The sequence below is a fragment of the Phyllobates terribilis genome, unplaced genomic scaffold (genome assembly GCF_046119375.1).
Source record: "Phyllobates terribilis strain yellow unplaced genomic scaffold, ASM4611937v1 Scaffold_2__4_contigs__length_985480577, whole genome shotgun sequence".
Taxonomy (NCBI): Eukaryota; Metazoa; Chordata; class Amphibia; order Anura; family Dendrobatidae; genus Phyllobates; species Phyllobates terribilis.
In genome coordinates this window covers 607,089,080-607,107,327 of record NW_027362762.1, presented here as the reverse complement: position 1 = coordinate 607,107,327, position 18,248 = coordinate 607,089,080, and the positions used below count along the sequence as shown (strand labels likewise).

The 18,248-nt window shown below is 45.7% G+C and overlaps 1 protein-coding gene across 3 annotated transcripts in view; it reads left to right on the top strand.

Moving 5' to 3' along the window:
• The window catches only part of BAK1 (BCL2 antagonist/killer 1), a 118,426-nt gene that overhangs the window by 35,129 nt on the left and 65,049 nt on the right, over positions 1-18,248 (top strand). Inside the window, exon 2 of one of the 3 annotated variants that reach the window (XM_073670638.1) lies at positions 476-690. The exons of the other annotated variants lie outside the window; for them this stretch is intronic. The gene's annotated coding sequence lies outside the window, so the exon portion shown is untranslated. The remainder of the gene's footprint in view (positions 1-475; positions 691-18,248) is intronic. 3 annotated transcript variants of the gene reach the window in all.

The window sequence follows — 18,248 nt, the reverse complement described above, 5'->3', positions numbered from 1 at the left end:
TGTGAAAAAAACAGACATTTGGCAAAAAGTTTGAAAATTTTGCAATTTTCAAACTTTGAATTTTCATGCCCTTAAATCAGAGAGATATGTCACACAAAAGCGTTAATAACATTTCCCACATGTCTACTTTACATCAGCACAGTTTTGGAACCAAATATTTTTTTTAAGGAAGTTATAGGGGTTAAAAGTTGACCAGCGATTTCTCATTTTTCCAACAAAATTTACAAAACCATTTTTTAGGGGCCACGTCACATTTGAAGTAACTTTGAGGGGCCTTTATGACAGAAAATACCCAAAAGTGACACCATTCTACAAACTGCACCCCTCAAGGTGTTCAAAACCACATTCAAGAAGTTTATTAACCCTTCACATGCTTCACAGCAATTAATTGAATGTGAAAGGAAAAAATGAACATTTAACTTTTTTTTCACTAAAATATGTTATTTATATTTTTTTATTTTCACATCGATAACAGGACAAATTGGGCCCCAAAAGTTGTTGTGTATGCTGATACCCCATATGTTGGGGAAAACCATTGTTTGGGCGCACGACAGAGCTTGGAAGGGAAGGAGCATCATTTGACTTTTTCAAGGCAAAACTCACTGGAATTAAGAACGGACGCCATGTCGCGTTTGGAGAGCCCCTGATGTGCCTGAACAGTGGAAACCCCCCACAAGTGACCCCAATTTGGTAACTAGACCCCTTAAGGAACTTATCTAGATGTGTAATGAGCACTTTGAACCTCCAAGTGTTTATCATAAGTTTATAACATAGAGCCGTGAAAAAAATATCTTTTTTTTTCCACAAAAATTATCTTTTGGCCGCTGTTTTGTTTTTATTTTCACAAGGGTAACTGGAGAAATTGGACCCCAAAAGTTGTTGTGCAATTTCTCCTGTTAACGCTGATGCCCCATATGTGGGGGGAAACCATTGTTTGGGCAAACGGCAGGGCTCACAAGGGAAGGAGTGACGTTTTGGAATGCAGACTCTGATGGAATGGCATCATGTCACGTTCTCAGAGCCCCTGATGTGCATAAACAGTAGAAATGCCCAACAAGTGCCCCCTTTTTGGAACTGATTTACTGTTTGCTGGTATATGAATGTTATAATATAGTGTCATACGTCAGTTATCTAGTGTTCGTCAGGTTGTCATACGTTGGTTGTGTAAGTCAGAAATAAATTTTGTAGTCCATGGATGTGTGGTAAAGTCTGAAGCCTTTTTTCATACACAGGCCAGGTTTGTCGGGGCAGGTGTCACATTGATAAATGGTGTCGTTGCGTATCCCCCTTTTGTAACACTCTCTGCACCTCTTTTGTGACTTACCTTTTTTCGCACTTTGAGGGATCTGCCCCGGGAAATGCTGGCCTGGTACAACTCGAGGTCCTTTAGTTCCAGAAGTATTGAGGCCCATTCCTTCACCACTGGCAATTATCAGGGCCTTGATCCCTACCCCCTGGAGCTGAAAGTACGATGTAGCAGTCTGTCCTGCATATCGTGATAGCAGGAAAGCATTGTGCATTGCCATCTATACGATGTGCACTGCCAGCTTCTTGTACCACACCTTGGCTTTTCTCAAAAGCACTGTACGGCTGGAGGACTTGATCAAAGAGATCAACTCCCCACATGTACTTGTTATACCCCAGTACACAGTCTGGTTTGACGACCTGTGTAGAGGTACCTCGTACAGTGCTGTATGGTGGTCAAGAAAAGGGCATCCCTCTTGTCCGTGTACTTGACCATCAGCAAGTGGTCTCTACATTGGGCTCTGCTGTCAACCCTTCTGAGCTCCTGCCCATTTAACGTCTTCGGGAGGCCTCTCTGATTTTTGCGGACAGTACTGCAGGCTGCAGTACCTTGCGCAGAGAGATACTTGAAGAGTGGGATGCTGGTATAAAAGTTATCCACGTAGAGGTGATAACCTTGATCCAGCAGTGGGTGCACCAAATCCCCCACACTTTTCACACTCCCAGGACAGGGGAGCATTTAGGGGGTTTAATCCGGGAGTCCTTCCCTTCATAAACCCTAAACTTGTGGGTGAACCCTGAGGTACTCTCACATAGTTTATACTGCTTAAGTTCGTACCTGGCCCTTTTACTTGGCAGGTACTGCCGGAATTTAAGCCTCCCCTTAAAATGAATTAGGGACTCAAACAAGCAGATGTCCCTTTAGGGCACGTGCACTTCAGCAAGCTTGTTGAAGTTCTATAATCGGCCGAACTTTCAAAAGACTATCGAAGTTGGGGTCATCTCTGTGAGAACACCGTGCATTATCATTATAATGCAAGAATTTGTGGATTGCCTCAAAACGTGTTCGGGTCATGACTATTCGGAACACTGGAGTGTTATACAAAACATCAACACTCCAGCATTGTCCAGCTTCTGGCTTCTACTGGATCCCCATGTGAAGGACCAGGCCCCAAAACTTCATCATTTCTACTGCATCTACAGGAGTCCAGTTAGAAAAAGATGAGCAATTTTGTGCTAAAAATTGCTCAGCGTACAAATTAATTTGGCCCACCATGGGGTTTAAAAAATTCTCAGAGAGAAAGACTTTGAAAAAGTTTATTTCTGTGAGGCCGGTGATGTCAAACTTGATTCCTGATTGCGCCACAAAATCAGGAATCAGTGGCTCATAATTTTCAGGGGACGAGGTCCATACGGGGTCAGTAATGGGGGGCGATGCTCAGCTTCTGTCCTGGGGTGTCTTCGTGGCGGTTCAGCATCACCTGAGGAGGAAGAGGAGAAGTCAGAAAAATAAAGAAAGGTAGGATCCTCTCCCTCACTCAGGGGTCGGAGGCAAGGAAAATGTATGCCTCCTCCACTGAATAGCAGGTTTGGGATGAGCGGGACGACATTTTTTTTTTTTTAATGTATGTGGTGTTTGTGTCAGTACTTTATTCAGTTGTGTATGGGAAAGTGCTTGGTGTAAACTTTTTTTTTTCTGAAAAAAAGATAAAAGGAAAAAAGCAACAACTGGAGGAGGTGCAAACAGCGGCATGAGTGCGGATCAGTCATCTGCGTCAAAGATCTTGGCGTCTTCAGGATGTGCGCACGGAGGTGGTGCAAAGGGGGAAGAAAAAAGTGTTAAACAGCGAGCACGAGGGTGGATCAGTGATCTGCGGTCACTGATGACCTCTCGGCCGCTGCAGGATGCACGAAAGGAAAAATTTAAAAAACGCCAAAAATCAAGCTATCAAGTACTGATTAGCACTCGGTGCCAGAAAGGGGAGGTGGGGAGAGGGGGATTGGGGTGGATGAGGAGAAATCAGGCAGGGATCAAAAAAATCTACTTACAGTTGTCTTATTTCTTCTTTCTTCTGTAGCAGCAGCAGCAGCAGCGATTGTGGTGTCACAGGCTTCTGTGGCACCACAAGGCCCAGCACGGCGCACAATCGGACAGAGTGACCGCCCTATACAAAAAAAGTCAGTGAGCAAAAAAGTGTAAAACAGCAAGCACGAGTGCGGATCAGTGATTTGCTTCACCGATGAACGCTCGGCGGCTGCTGGATGTGCGCTTGGAGGTGGTGCAAAGTGGTGGTGGGGGGGGGGGAATTAGACTGGAACAAAAAAAATCCTGGAAAACAGTGAGCATGGCCGCTGCAGGGGACAGAAAAAAAACTGCAACTGCTGAAAATTGAGGGATCAAGTACTGATCAATGCTCGGTGGCAGAAAGGGGGAAGTGGGGAGGAGAGGAAGGGGGTAGAGGGAGATTGGGGTGGATGAGGAGATATCAGGCAGGGATATTCTTACAGATGTCTTCTCTCTTCTTTCTTCACCAGCAGCAGGAGCAAGGATTGTGTTGTCACAGGCTTCTGTGGCACCAAAAGGCCCAGCACAGCGCACAATCTGACAATGTGACTGCCCTGTACAAATCCTCAGCTACTATAAAGGAAGTGCACGGCGGTCACAGAACGACTGTGCGCTGTGATTGATGCGATCAAAGTCATAGTCGATCGCACCAATCAGAGCGTGCTAAGGCGAGGCCTGGTGTTGCCAGGCACCAACTTAAGATCGGTGCTCTTATAGCACCGATCCTAGGCTGGACATAAGTGTTTCAGGCAATCTGATTGGCTGAAGCACTAAGGAATGCCATGATTGGCTGTTCAGAATTGAACAACCAATCACAGCAATCGTAGTTGCGAGGGGGCGGCGACACCCGCCAGGATGACAACGCGGTCTTACCTGAGGTAAGATGGCGCCGGAATTTTAATGTGATCACCGCAACTCCGGTCGCAGTGCCACATTAAAAAGGAGACTTAACAATGCGTACCTGGTCCATAAGTCCCAGGGTACAGGGATGTATTATTACGTACGTCAGAAAGGGGTTAATATGGTAGTTCCAGATAACCCCTTTAGGGATCGCACTCATCAGAGTAAATAAAATCACGTTGACGTTGTTCCTGAAAAGTAGGATGAGTGTCATGCGTCATTTCAGTAAAAAAGCAATCTTATATATAGACACTGGTAAAGTGATAGCCTCCATGAAATCTATCTTCTCTCTATTAGCTTCACTGAATTAAAACCAGCATGTTATTTGCTGAGAGGGTTAAACCTCCATTTTAAAAGGGAGTGGTTTTTGTGAATGGCCATTGTTAAGGGCGGAGGTCATTCACCATATCTCCACCTCAGGGTGTGGTCTGGGGTTTAAATACTCGGCCTTCTGAGGCATTCAGTGTTCAGTGTCTGGAGAGGAATACTCCAGAGAGGAAACTTGTGTTCTGTGCTAATATGAACCCTGTGTTTGCTGGACTCTGAATGGGTGGATCCCCGCTACCACAAGGACTGTTTGGTATCATCATTTTGTTTTGTTTTCCTGTTTTTGCCCAAATGGCTGTGTTTGTTTTACTTCCCCGTGATTTATGCTGCCTAATAAATCTGGGGAGAATTTAAAGAGACAGTGTTCCTGTGTACCTCTATGTGCAACCAAGTGAGCCGATGTACCTCAACAGATAGGATAGAATAAATAGGATAGATGTCCTATAGATATTTAATGTCACAAACTCCCTACATATAATAAACTAGCAACCTTTATTGCCTTTCATGTGGCACTAAAGAGTGTTTAGCCTTTTTAAACCTATTAAATAATTAAAAAAAATAGCTTGGGGTCCCCCTTATTTTACTAACCAGCTTAGGGAAAGCAGATAGCTGGGGGCTGGTGTTATTTTTCTGGGAAGGGGCCACTATCCATGGGTCTTCATAGCTTATTAACCCCTTAATGGCCCAGGGCGTATTTGTACGCCCCAGGCCATCACCCCCCCGGTTCAGTGAGGGCTCCGGCCGTGAGCCCGCACTGAACCTGGCACATGTCAGCTGATTCTTACAGCTAACATGTGCCCGCAACAGCCGTGGGTGGATCACGATTCTGTTAACATATTAAATGCCGCTGTCAATCTCTGACAGCATCATTTAACATCGCCCCGCCGGAAGCGCGGCTTTAGCCCTGCCCATCAGTGACCCCATCACCTGATCGCGGGTCATTGATGGGTGGGCATAACAACCCTGGGTCTGCAGCAGACCCCAGTGGTTGTCACGAAAAGATTGCTATGAGCTCTACCTAGTGGTCGGCGCTCATAGCACAGGAGCATTTCTGCTACATAGAGGTTATCTGTTCATCACCTCTATCTAGCAGAGGCGATCAGGTAATTGCTGCTTCTAGTCTCCTATGGTGACTATAGAAGCATGCAAATTGTTTTCAAAAATATTAAAAAAAATAAAAAATTAGAAAAGTTTAAATCACCCCCCCTTTGCCCCATTCAAAATAAAATAATAAAAAATAAACCCCACATACACATATTTGGTATCGCCGCTTCAGAATCGCCTGATCTATCAATATAAAAAAACAAATAATCCAATCGTTAAACGGCGTAAAGAGGAAAAATTTCCAAACGCCAGAATTACGTTTTTTTTGGTCGCCACAACATTGCAATAAAATGCAATAACGGGTGATTAAAACATCGTATCTACCCCAAAATGGTATCAATAAAAACGTCAGCCCACCGCACAAAAAATAAGCCCTCACCCGGCACCAGATCCTGAAAAATGGAGACGCTACTGGTCTTGGAAAATTACACCATTTTTTTTTTTTTTATCAAACTTTGGATTTTTTTTCACCACTTAAATAAAAAAGAACCTATACATGTTTAGTGTCTATGAACTTGTAATGACCTGGAGAATAGAGATGAGCGTTGTTCTACTCGAACTGTTCGCCAATCTCAAATTCGAGCTGTTTTGGGCGGTGTTCGAGCCGGTCGGCGAACACGAACAATTTGAGAAAAATTCGGCTGTTCGAGGTTATGTTCGATAACTGTTCGTGCACCAAAATCATAACTGGATTTTTTCTCAGTAATGATGAAAATTAATGTTAATACGCAGTTTGAGTGTACAGCGGGGTGGGGGGAGGGGCAGGGGATGGATCTCTGCAGGAACAATGAAGATCTCCATTTTTTTTTCTCTTTCCCGCATTTGCAGTGGGGAGGTGCAATCTGTCAGCCTATCAGCAGCGCACACACGGAGCGAAGTGCTTTTTTTCACACAAGCAAGGGCATGTGTGATTGGCAGTGTATGTCACATGTCCTTGCCCTATAAGACCAAGCCATTTTCCCCGTCGCCACCATTTTCTCACTGCTGCAGCTGCGTGTTAGACGGCACCGCTGTTGCTGTGTGTGCTATACCTTGTTAATTTCAAGCCAATTTTCGCACAAATATACAGATAGCTTGGGAGTAGGGAATAGTTGTGATTGCAGTCCTTTTAAGGACTAGGTTACAGCATTTCCTACGACTTTTATCAGGCAGGTCTGTGCTCTTAAATAGATAGATTGTGGGAGTAAAGACTAATTGTAATTGGAGTCCTTTTCAGGACTAGGTTACATCAGTTCCTATCAGTTTTTGCCAGGCAGGTCTGTGCCAGTGCTGTGCAAGTTTTTTTCACAGCATTTGGCTGAATCTAGCAAAGCTAATCCTTTTTGGCCTATTGCAGAGTGTGTTAGTCAGTGGAGTAGCCTATCTGTGTTGCAAAATATACCACCTGTGTATAGAATACCAATTTTTTTACTGCACCTAGTGAAGTAAAATCTTTTGGGCATAGCATCATTCTATTAGTCCATCTATACTGACCTCCATCAGGTTGCAAATTAAAAATAATTTTTTTCTGCATCTAGCTCTGAAAAAATATTTGGGCTTCTAGCAGTGTGTGGGACTTGGTCTATTAGTCCATCTATACTGACCTCCATCAGGTTGCAAATTAAAAATAATTTTTTTCTTCATTTATCTCTGAAAAAATATTTGGGCTTCTAGCAGCGTGTGGGACTTGTTCTATTAGTCCATCTATACTGACCTCCATCAGGTTGCAAATTAAAAATAATTTTTTTCTGCATCTAGCTCTGAAAAAATATTTGGGCTTCTAGCAGTGTGTGGGACTTGGTCTATTAGTCCATCTATACTGACCTCCATCAAGTTGCAAATTAAAAATAATTTTTTTCTGCATCTAGCTCTGAAAAAATATTTGGGCTTCTAGCAGTGTGTGGGACTTGGTCTATTAGTCCATCTATACTGACCTCCATCAGGTTGCAAATTAAAAATAATTTTTTTCTTCATTTATCTCTGAAAAAATATTTGGGCTTCTAGCAGCGTGTGGGACTTGTTCTATTAGTCCATCTATACTGAGCTCCATCAGGTTGCAAATTAAAAATAATTTTTTTCTTCATTTAGCTCTGAAAAAATATTTGGGCTTCTAGCAGTGTGTGGGACTTGTTCTATTAGTCCTTCTATACTGACCTCCAGCAGGTTGCAAATTGAATATAATTTTTTTCTGCATCTAGCTCTGAAAAAATATTTGGGCTTCTAGCGGTGTGTGGGACTTGGTCTATTAGTCCATCTATACTGACCTCCATCAGGTTGCAAATTAAAAATATTTTTTTTCTGCATCTAGCTCTGAAAAAATATTTGGGCTTCTAGCAGTGTGTGGGACTTGGTCTATTAGTCCATCTATTCTGACCTCCATCAAGTTGCAAATTAAAAATAATTTTTTTCTTCATTTATCTCTGAAAAAATATTTGGGCTTCTAGCAGCGTGTGGGACTTGTTCTATTAGTCCATCTATACTGACCTCCATCAGGTTGCAAATTAAAAATAATTTTTTTCTGCATCTAGCTCTGAAAAAATATTTGGGCTTCTAGCAGTGTGTGGGACTTGGTCTATTAGTCCATCTATACTGACCTCCATCAGGTTGCAAATTAAAAATAATTTTTTTCTGCATCTAGCTCTGAAAAAATATTTGGGCTTCTAGCAGTGTGTGGGACTTGGTCTATTAGTCCATCTATACTGACCTCCATCAGGTTGCAAATTGAATAAAAAAATTTTCTGCATCTAGCTCTGAAAAAATATTTGGGCTTCTAGCGGTGTGTGGGACTTGGTCTATTAGTCCATCTATACTGACCTCCATCAGGTTGCAAATTAAAAATAATTTTTTTCTGCATCTAGCTCTGAAAAAATATTTGGGCTTCTAGCAGTGTGTGGGACTTGGTCTATTAGTCCATCTATACTGACCTCCATCAGGTTGCAAATTAAAAATAATTTTTTTCTGCATCTAGCTCTGAAAAAATATTTGGGCTTCTAGCAGTGTGTGGGACTTGGTCTATTAGTCCATCTATACTGACCTCCATCAGGTTGCAAATTGAATAAAAAAAATTTCTGCATCTAGCTCTGAAAAAATATTTGGGCTTCTAGCGGTGTGTGGGACTTGGTCTATTAGTCCATCTATACTGACCTCCATCAGGTTGCAAATTAAAAATAATTTTTTTCTGCATCTAACCCAGCCAATAGTTTTGGCCTAATACCACAGTTTGGCCACTCAGCTCTGCTCGGTTACCATCCATTGTTTTTTTGTGCAAACAACTCCAGAGTTGTGAATTAGTTAACCACCAAAATGAGTGGAAAAAGGCCTGCTGCTGGTGGAAAGGGGAATAGGCGTGTTGGGAAGGGGAAAAAAGGTTGTGTCCGTGGGGTAGGTGCAGAAGAAAGACCATCTTCCAGCCAAACTAAAATGTCTACTTCTTTTAGCGGACAATGTGATAAGATCCCTTTCTTACGGCCACGCCAATCGCTACAAATTCCAGATGAGGCACAAAAACAGCAGGTGCTTCAACGGATATCAAGTGCTCCTTTAAGTGGGCTCTCCTCCACATCAACTTCAACATCACAAATACTCCAGTCCTCAAAGGTGTCACCCAAATCGCACTTGCTTCCTCACAGCTCCCAAATCTCCAGCTGCCCGTCTGAGTATGAGGTAGAACAGATGGTTGAGTCTGCAGAGCTGTTTACTCATACTATAGCCTGGGAATCAGAGGTCGACTCCAGCGCTTCTGTGAATCCAGACGAGGAAATGATCTGCACTGATGCCCAGAATCTTTATGAGTCGGATCCAGGACCAGACGCAGAAGGTTCTGACCATAATGTAGACCCTCATTCCCAAACTGTAACTCCTGTTGGTGGAGACAATGAGGAAGACGATGATAAGACTCAAATACCTGATTGGAGCGACAACTTTAGTTTTTTGTCAGGGCAGGAACAGGTTGGCTCTGAGGACGACGGGTGTGATAACGCACAGGGTGATGATGATGAGGTCGGAGATCCCACTTACTGTCAACCCACAGTCAGCCAAGAGATGAGGTCAGCAGAGGAGGTGGAGGAAGATGCTAGTGACGACGAGGTCAGGTTGCGCCTTCCTGGACAGAGACGTAGTACTGGAAGCACGTCAACAACTGCATCCTCAAACACAACTCTGCCTCTCACCACAAGTCGTGGTGGCTCTTCAGGTCGCATGGGTGCTAAGCCTTGCATAGCCTGGGCATTTTTTCAGATCGATAAAGATGACCCAACTCGTGTTATCTGTAACATTTGTCAGCAAAAGCTAAGTAGAGGCCAAAAAATACATAGTTTGAGTACTTCATGCATGAACCGGCACATGGACATGAAGCATAAGTTGCAGTGGGAAGCTCAGTGTGCTACAATGCGGCCTAGCCGGCCGGGCCAACCACCGTCTGCCATATCTTGTGCATCCGCGGCCTCTTCATCCTCTGTGACTGGGGGGACAGCAGTCACACCTGTTTTGGGGCGCAGACCTGCCACCTCTTTACCCGCAACAGCCAGCGTGATTGGCAGGTCATCATTTTCTTTGGAGGTGGTAACACCAGCTGGTCTTGAGCGCTGTCCGACATCGATAGCACCACCTTTGGATCAAGGCAACCTAACATGTCCGCCTGCATCTTCCTCACAGACCGGCAGTTTGCCGGGGACACCCTTATCAACCCCGTCTAAGCACAATAGCCAGCCCTCGGTCCCTCAGATGTGGACAAGTAAAAGACCATTTCCTCCTAGCCATGAGAAAGCTAAGAGGTTGAATTTCACCATCTGCAAGCTCTTGGCTACAGAAATGCTGCCTTTCCGCCTGGTGGACACAGAGGATTTTCGAGACCTTATGTCCGTCGCAGTGCCCCAGTACCAGATGCCCAGTCGGCACTACTTCTCAAAGAAAAGTGTGCCTGCGCTCCACCAGCATGTCGCACACAACATCACCGCTTCTTTGAGAAACTCTGTGTGTGACAGGGTGCATTTCACCACAGACACTTGGACGAGTAGGCATGGACAGGGGCGTTACATGTCGCTGACTGGGCACTGGGTAACTATGGTGACAGCAGGACAAGGGGCTGCTGTCCAAGTCTTGCCGTCCGCACGAGTTGTGCGTCAATCCTCTTTATGTCAAAGTTCCTCCACTGCTTCTGCCTCTTCAACCTCCTCAACCTCCTCTCGGTCTTCCACCTGCACCCAAAGCCTGTCTGGTCATGCCACAAGCTTTCTAACTGCGCAGAAGGGATCCTGCACACCTCCTTACTATGCTGGCAGTAGGGCTCAACGTCATCAGGCGGTTTTTACATTGAAATGTCTGGGAAATGTGAGTCACACAGCTGAGGAGTTGTGGTCAGCTCTGGAGAACCAATTTCATGAATGGTTGTCTCCACTGGACCTGAAACCAGGGAAGGCCGTGTGCGACAATGCTGCAAACCTGGGTGCGGCCCTTCGCCGGGGCAATGTCACACACGTGCCTTGTATGGCTCACGTGTTGAACCTGGTTGTCCAGCAATTTTTAGCCCACTATCCCAGACTAGATGGCCTTCTGCAGAGGGCACGGTCGCTGTGTGCTCACTTCCGCCGTTCGCATCCCGCAGCTCAGCGACTTACATCTCTACAGAAGTCGTTGGGCCTGCCACTTCACCGGCTAAAATGCGATGTGCCTACCCGGTGGAATTCAACTCTGCACATGTTGCAGCGACTGTGGCAGCACCGACAAGCCCTGGTGCAATACGTTCTGACGTATAGCCTGGGCCAACGAGATTCAGAGGTGGGGCAAATCACGCTGGAGGAGTGGTCTCAGATCAGGGACCTATGCACCCTTCTGCACAGTTTTGAAATGGCGACGAAGATGTTTAGTGCTGACGATGCCATTATCAGCATGACTATTCCGGTGATTTACATGCTGGAGCACATGTTAAACAGAATTCGGAGTCAGGTGGTGGCACAAGAGGAGGTGGAGGAAGTAGAGGAGGAGGAGGAGTTGTATGCGGAAGGGCTAACATCTGCAAGGTCCAGACGGTCGGCAGCACCAAGGCGGCAGGCATGTGAGGGTGGGGGAGATGATTTTACCAGGGCGCATGGTAGCAGCCAAACTAGTGAGGAAGGTGCAGGAGCCCAGGAAGAAGTGGAGGACGAACTGATGGAAGACTCATCAGATGAGGGAGACCTTGATCACATTTCTGTTGTGCGAGGTTGGGGGGAGAGGACAGAGGAAGGAAGCATGATTGTTACCTCGCCACCAACACAACAGGGACTTGGTGCTCCTGGATGCGCAACACACATGAGTGCCTTCTTGCTGCACTACCTGCAACATGACCCTCGAATTGTGAGAATTAGAAATAATGCTGACTACTGGGTTGCCACACTGTTAGATCCCCGGTACAAAAGTAAATTTGCAGAAATTATTCCTGCCATAGAAAGGGATGCACGCATGCAGGAGTATCAGCAGAGACTGTTGCAGAATCTTACATGTGCTTTTCCACAAAATACCAGTGGTGCACGTAGTGAATCTCACAGTTCCAACTTGCCAACCGTGGGACCGTCAAGTGTTCAGCACTCAAACCGTAACAGAACCACAGTATCTGCTGGTAACATCAATTTTGCGGAATCATTTCACCACTTTTTTAGCCCATCCTTTGCAAGGCCACAGGAGACAAGAAGTCTGACACATAGTCAACGCCTAGAGACGATGGTACAGGTGTATCTCCAAGTAAACATTGAAGCCACGACTGTGTCACTGGACCCTTGCTCTTTTTGGGCTTCCAATCTGGATAAATGGCCGGAGCTAGCCACTTACGCCTTGGAGATCTTGTCATGCCCCGCAGCCAGCGTTCTGTCTGAACGTGTGTTCAGCGCTGCTGGTGGTGTGCTGACAGATAAGCGCACGCGGCTCTCCACTGATAATGTAGACAGACTCACGTTCATAAAGATGAACAAATCATGGATCCGAAACGACTTTTCTACCCCTGTGTCATCCTGGGGAGAGTAAAAGCTTGATGATTGGTTAAAATCACCCTACCAACCGTTTTAAGCTTTCAAATTACTAATCATGTTTATCTGTATCTTGACTGGAAAATAATTTGGGCTTTGTAGCAGTGTGCAGCACTGATCCTATTAGGCCATCTATAATAAGCTTCACCAGATTTAAAATTAACAATAATTTTTAGCTGCATCTAGCCCGGAAAATAATTTTGGGGCTCCGAGATGCGCAAGACACATAAGTGCCTTCTTGCTGCACTACCTGCAGCATGACCCTCATATTGTCAGAATTCGAAGTAATCATGACTACTGGGTTGCCACACTCTTAGATCCCCCAAACTTTTCGATCAACCTTTTCATTTTAATTTTTGAAATTATAAGCATTAGCAGGTTGTTAGAAACTGAAATCAAACAGTTTTCAACTCAAAACTTTATTCTAGGTGATGTTACATTTTCACATAGGACCCCTTGTTCGAAAGGAGCTTCTGAACTCTCTCGTCCATTGAATTTGTCAGGTTTTGGATGGTTTCTGCTTCAATTGTTTTGCATGAGGACAGAATACCCTCCCAGAGCTGTTGCTTAGATGTGAACTGCCTCCCGCCATCATAGACACTCCTTTTAATGATGCTCCAAAGGTTCTGAATGGGGTAGAGGTCAGGGGAGCATGGGGGTCACACCATAAGTTTGTCCCCTTTTATGCCCATATCAGCCAGAGATGCAGATGTTTTATGTGCAGCATGAGATGGTGCATTATCATGCAGAAAAATGATCTTGCTGTGAAATACACGGTTCTTCTTCTTGAACCATGGCAGGAAGTGCTGTTTGAGAAAATCGACATACATTATGGAGTTCATCTTTAGCGCCTTCAGGGATCCTAAAGGGGCCGACAATCTCTCTCCCCATGATTCCAGCCCAAAACATTACTCCACCTCCTCCTTGTTGGCGCTGTAGCCGTGTTTGCGTGGGGTGTCCATCAACCAGCCATCCTCCACTCCATTCATCTGGACCATCGAGCGCTGCACGGCACTCATCCGTGAACAAAACGGTTTTGAAATCAGTCTTCATGTAATGTTTGGCCCACTGGAGCCGTTTCTGCTTGTGTGAAGTGGATAGAGGAGGTCGACAGGATGGCGTATGCACAGCTGCAAACCTCTGAAGGACCCTGCATCTTGTTGTTCGGGGGACGTTGGAGGCACAAGCAGCTTCAAAAACTTGTCTGCTGCTATGACAAGGCTTTTTTGCCGCTGCTCTTTCAACCTGACGTAATTGCCTGTAGGAAAGAGTCCTCAATTTGCCCTTATCAGCACGCACACGTGTGTACTGTGAATCAGCTACATACTTCTTGATTGCCAAGACACTTCATCCTGATCATCGCACAATGTTGATTGTAGTCATGCCTTGACCTAAACACTCCACAATTTGTTGCTTCTCAGCAGCCGACACATCCTTTTTCTTTCCCATTTTGGCAGAAAATGTAGGCTGCTTAATAATGTGAGAGAGCCTTCTTAAGTAGTCTTGCCTTTCATTGGACACACCTGCCAAACTAATTAGCACAGGTGTCTGCAATTGCTTACAGTGATATAAAGAGCCCTGACACACATCACCATCAATGAGTTTAACTGACAAACAAACAAATTCTTCCCTTATCACTCCTAAACACTTTTTGCATAATAATTTGGAACGCGGTGTACATGTGCTTTTCAACAAAACACCAGTGGTTCACGTAGTGAATCTTACAGTTCTAACTTGCCAACCGTGGTCTGTATGGAATTGTTCAATAAAGGGCCCAAAATTAAGATAACATAGACGGGAGAGGTCTCTATGAATAGGAATTCCTAAGTATTTGATACCCTGTGAGGGCCAGGCAAAGGGAAAGTTGGACTGGATGGAATCCTATATGGATTTAGGGAGGGAGACATCGAGGGCCTCAGACTTCGCTGCATTGATTTTAAAATTTTACCATGTAACAAAGTGATCTATTTCAGCCATAACAGCAGGGATGGATATATGTGATTGAGTGATATATACTAGGACATCATCAGCAAATAGAGAGCACTTGTACTCGGTGCCTCCCACCTCAATCCACCTAATATTGGGGTTATGGCGAATTGATGAGAGCAGGTGCTCCGTCACTAGGATGTATAAGAGAGGGGACAGAGGACATCCCTGCCTTGTCCCATTGGTGATTGTGAAAGGTGATGAAAATGTTCTGACGCACCCCCTGGGCCTTGGGACACCCGGAGCCGGACCCTTTTTGGTGGATGCTGGTGGTTGTAGTCTTCGTGGCGGCGATCCGGTTCCGTGGCTCAGGGCGGTCAAACCAGTGGCGGAACTATTTATGTGGTATTGATGTTTAAATGTCCGACTACGCCACCCGTGGATTGCGGTCAGAGTGAACCGCCGCTACAGGGCAGACCGCTAAGGCTGGTGTTGTGGGTGCAGCAGAGCGTAGCATAACTCCCCACGGGAGGAGTATAGCCTCAGGGCAGTGTATGCGGAGGATGGGGGTGATGGTGCAGGGCAGCAGCAGTAACGACACGGAGTCAGTGATGCAGTTCAGGGCCTTTACTCACAGTTCTTATTATCCAGACCACGTCTGCAGGTAACGGCTGCCCACGTCGTACTGTGCTCACCAGGTGAGGGGCTCAGACAACTCCCAGATAACTTTGGAGCGCTTCACAGGACCCCCTTTGTGTGTCCTTTGTCTGGCCTTTCTTACCAACACTTCTGTCCGGCTGCCTCGGGCCTCCTCTTGGTAAACTTGGCGCCAGTTTCCCTGACCCTATGTGGTGCCTTCCTAGCGGGTGGAGCAAGGGGCTGCGCCACATAAAATGTCAGAGCCTCCGGTTTCTAGCTGAGGGTCGTTTCCTGCCTCCACTAGTTCGGGGACCGGTCTCCCCCTTTGGCCTGACCCCTCCACGCAGGTGGATTCGGGCGTGCGGTGGCGACTCGCCCGTCCGCACCCCTGGGATCCCTTCATTCCTCGTTCCTGGAGCCTTCTCCGCTCCTCTTCCTTCCTTCTCCCTCTTGCAGGCCTGGGCCTCTGTTACTAGGCCCGCCTCCGGAGCAGAGCTCATGCAGAGCCCCTGCTCCCTGCCACTTCTGCTCAGACTTCTCTGCACTGAACTAAGATGGTGCCCACCTTTTATACTCCCTTCTCAATGCACCCAGGAACTGCTTCCTCCCTGCTCCTGCACTGCAGGGTTCCCCTTCCTCAGTGTTCCCTCCCCCCACTCCAGCCAGGGACAGGGACTGTCGTGCCCATCTCAGGGGCATATTGGTCGCCCTGCCCCACGGCAATGTGGTGTAATGCATGCAGGTGTCGGGTCCTGATCCACACTCCATCCTTATCTGAGAGTGAGATATCACACCTCTGGGTGAGGTGCAATACGTCTGTAGCAACCGAGCCCTCGGTGCTACAGTTCCATTTATCTTCAGCCTAGGTGACGTATTGTGATACAGGGCCGTGATTTTGGCTATAAAAGGGTCCCCTAGACCCCTACCCCAAGCTTTTTAAGAGAATCATATATGGCGTGCCAGGAGACTCTATGGAATGCTTTCTCAGCATCCAACGAGAGTATCTACTTACAAATTTTTAACTGCATCTAGCCCAGGAAATACTTTGTGCCTAGTAGCAGTGTCTGCTAGTCAGCGGATTATCCCGGCTGTTAAGCAAGCTACACCACCTGTAGTTTGGACACTTAATTTTTTCAAAGGAAATGCTTCGGGACCACGGGATACTCAGTGAAGAGCATCAGGAGGCACCCCAAGGCATAGGGGCTGGGACTGGCGGTAGGATGCCTTGCGGTGGACAGCCGAGCTCGATCCTTATAAAAGCTTTTTAACTGCAGCAGCTTTAGTGGACGCTACTGGAGCTGGAATTACGCGGCTGCTGGCATGAGACTTGCCCTCCAATAGATCCTTGTAAATGGATTTAAAGTGTATTCATTCAAATTAGAGGGACAATTTAAATTAAAAAGCTTAGAGCTGCCTCCACCACAGGGGGGCTCTCTCGACCCACCAGCGGACAGGCACCAGTATTGGGAGAGGGGGGCTGGCCGTCAGGGTTCACCGCGGCTCTGGCACAAACCCGGCGACACGGAGGTGGCACGGGCAGGAGCGGACTGGCCGTCTCGGCTTTTCACTTTTTGGATTTTAGAAGGGCATGACATGCCTATATCTGTGTCTCCCCTTCCTTTTACTCCTCCACCTCTTTTCTTTTCGCATGACTATATGTACTTGTCACTTTTCCATGTGTTAGTTGTGTCTTCTGAGCAGTTTGTCAGCTTTTGGACACCTTTGAAGGTGTTTTCTATGTGTTTCTATGTGTTTTTGTTTGCCTGCCATTGGTTTTAACGGTGTTCGACGAACAGTTCGACGAACAGTTCGGCGAACACACGGGTGTTCGACGAACCGAACCGAACTCGAACACTACGGGGGTGGCTCAACACTACTGGAGAATAATAACAGGTCAGTTTTAGCATCCTGTGAACGTGGAAAGAAGCAAAAACAAAAAACTGTGGAATTGCATTTTTTTGCAGTTTCACTGCACTTGGAATTTTTGTCCCGTTTTCTAGTACACAATATGGTAAAACCAGTGATAGTGTTTAAAAGTACAACTCGTCCCGCAAAAAAATAAGCCCTCACATGGCCATATTGCCCAAAAAATAAAAACGCAATGGCTCTGGGAACAAGGGGAGCAAAAAACGAAAATGCAAAAAACGGAAAATCACAAGGTCGCGAAGGGGTTAATAACAGCTTACAGCTGTCTGCATAGCCTTTACTAGTTATTAAAAAGAGGGGACATCAAGCAAAATGACTTGGGATCCCCCCTATTTTTTTTAATAACCAGCAACAGCTAAACAGACAGCTGTGGGATGATATTAAAAGGTTGGGAACGGACCATGGATATTGGCCCCCTCCCAGACTAATAACACCAGCCCTCAGCCGCCCCAGAAATGGCGCATCCATTAGATTCACCAATTATGGTGCTGAGCCTCAGCTGTTTCACATCAAGCCAGGGGTTAGTAATGGAGAATATGTCTATCAGACACCCCCATTACTAACCCCATAGTCAAAATTAGTAAAGACACAAACAGTGAAAAGTCCTTTAATTGTACAAATCTCTCCCTTTTCTTTCACCCATTGACTTGCATTGTCGAGTCTCGTCCGATATACACAGCCACTCGCAACATGCGGCATTTTTTTTTCTCCGTCCGATTCGAGCTGAGAAAAAAAATCACAGATGAATACATAATCATTGAATAACATTAGTCAGAGTTCAATCTGATTTTTTTATCGGATTGCACTCGTCTGATTTTAAATGCAGATGAATATGAACCCTTAAGGTAAATGTTTGAACTTGAACAATTTTCTTTGTTTTTATAGCTGTAATATATAAACCATAAGTGGTAATATGGCATGGAGCCCCTGCAGCTCAGTGCGTTTAGACAGTGCAGTATTACAGAGATATTTTCTAGATTTGCATTGCTTCAGTCATACTAAAAAAAGGCCCGGATAATGTGCAGAATAGGTTTAATAATGCTATGGTTAGGATTAGTACAATAAATAGGCTCAGTAATTTGTACTGCAGTAAACGTGAAAGAATATGTTGATTGAAAGGAGTCTGTCAGCGCAAAATG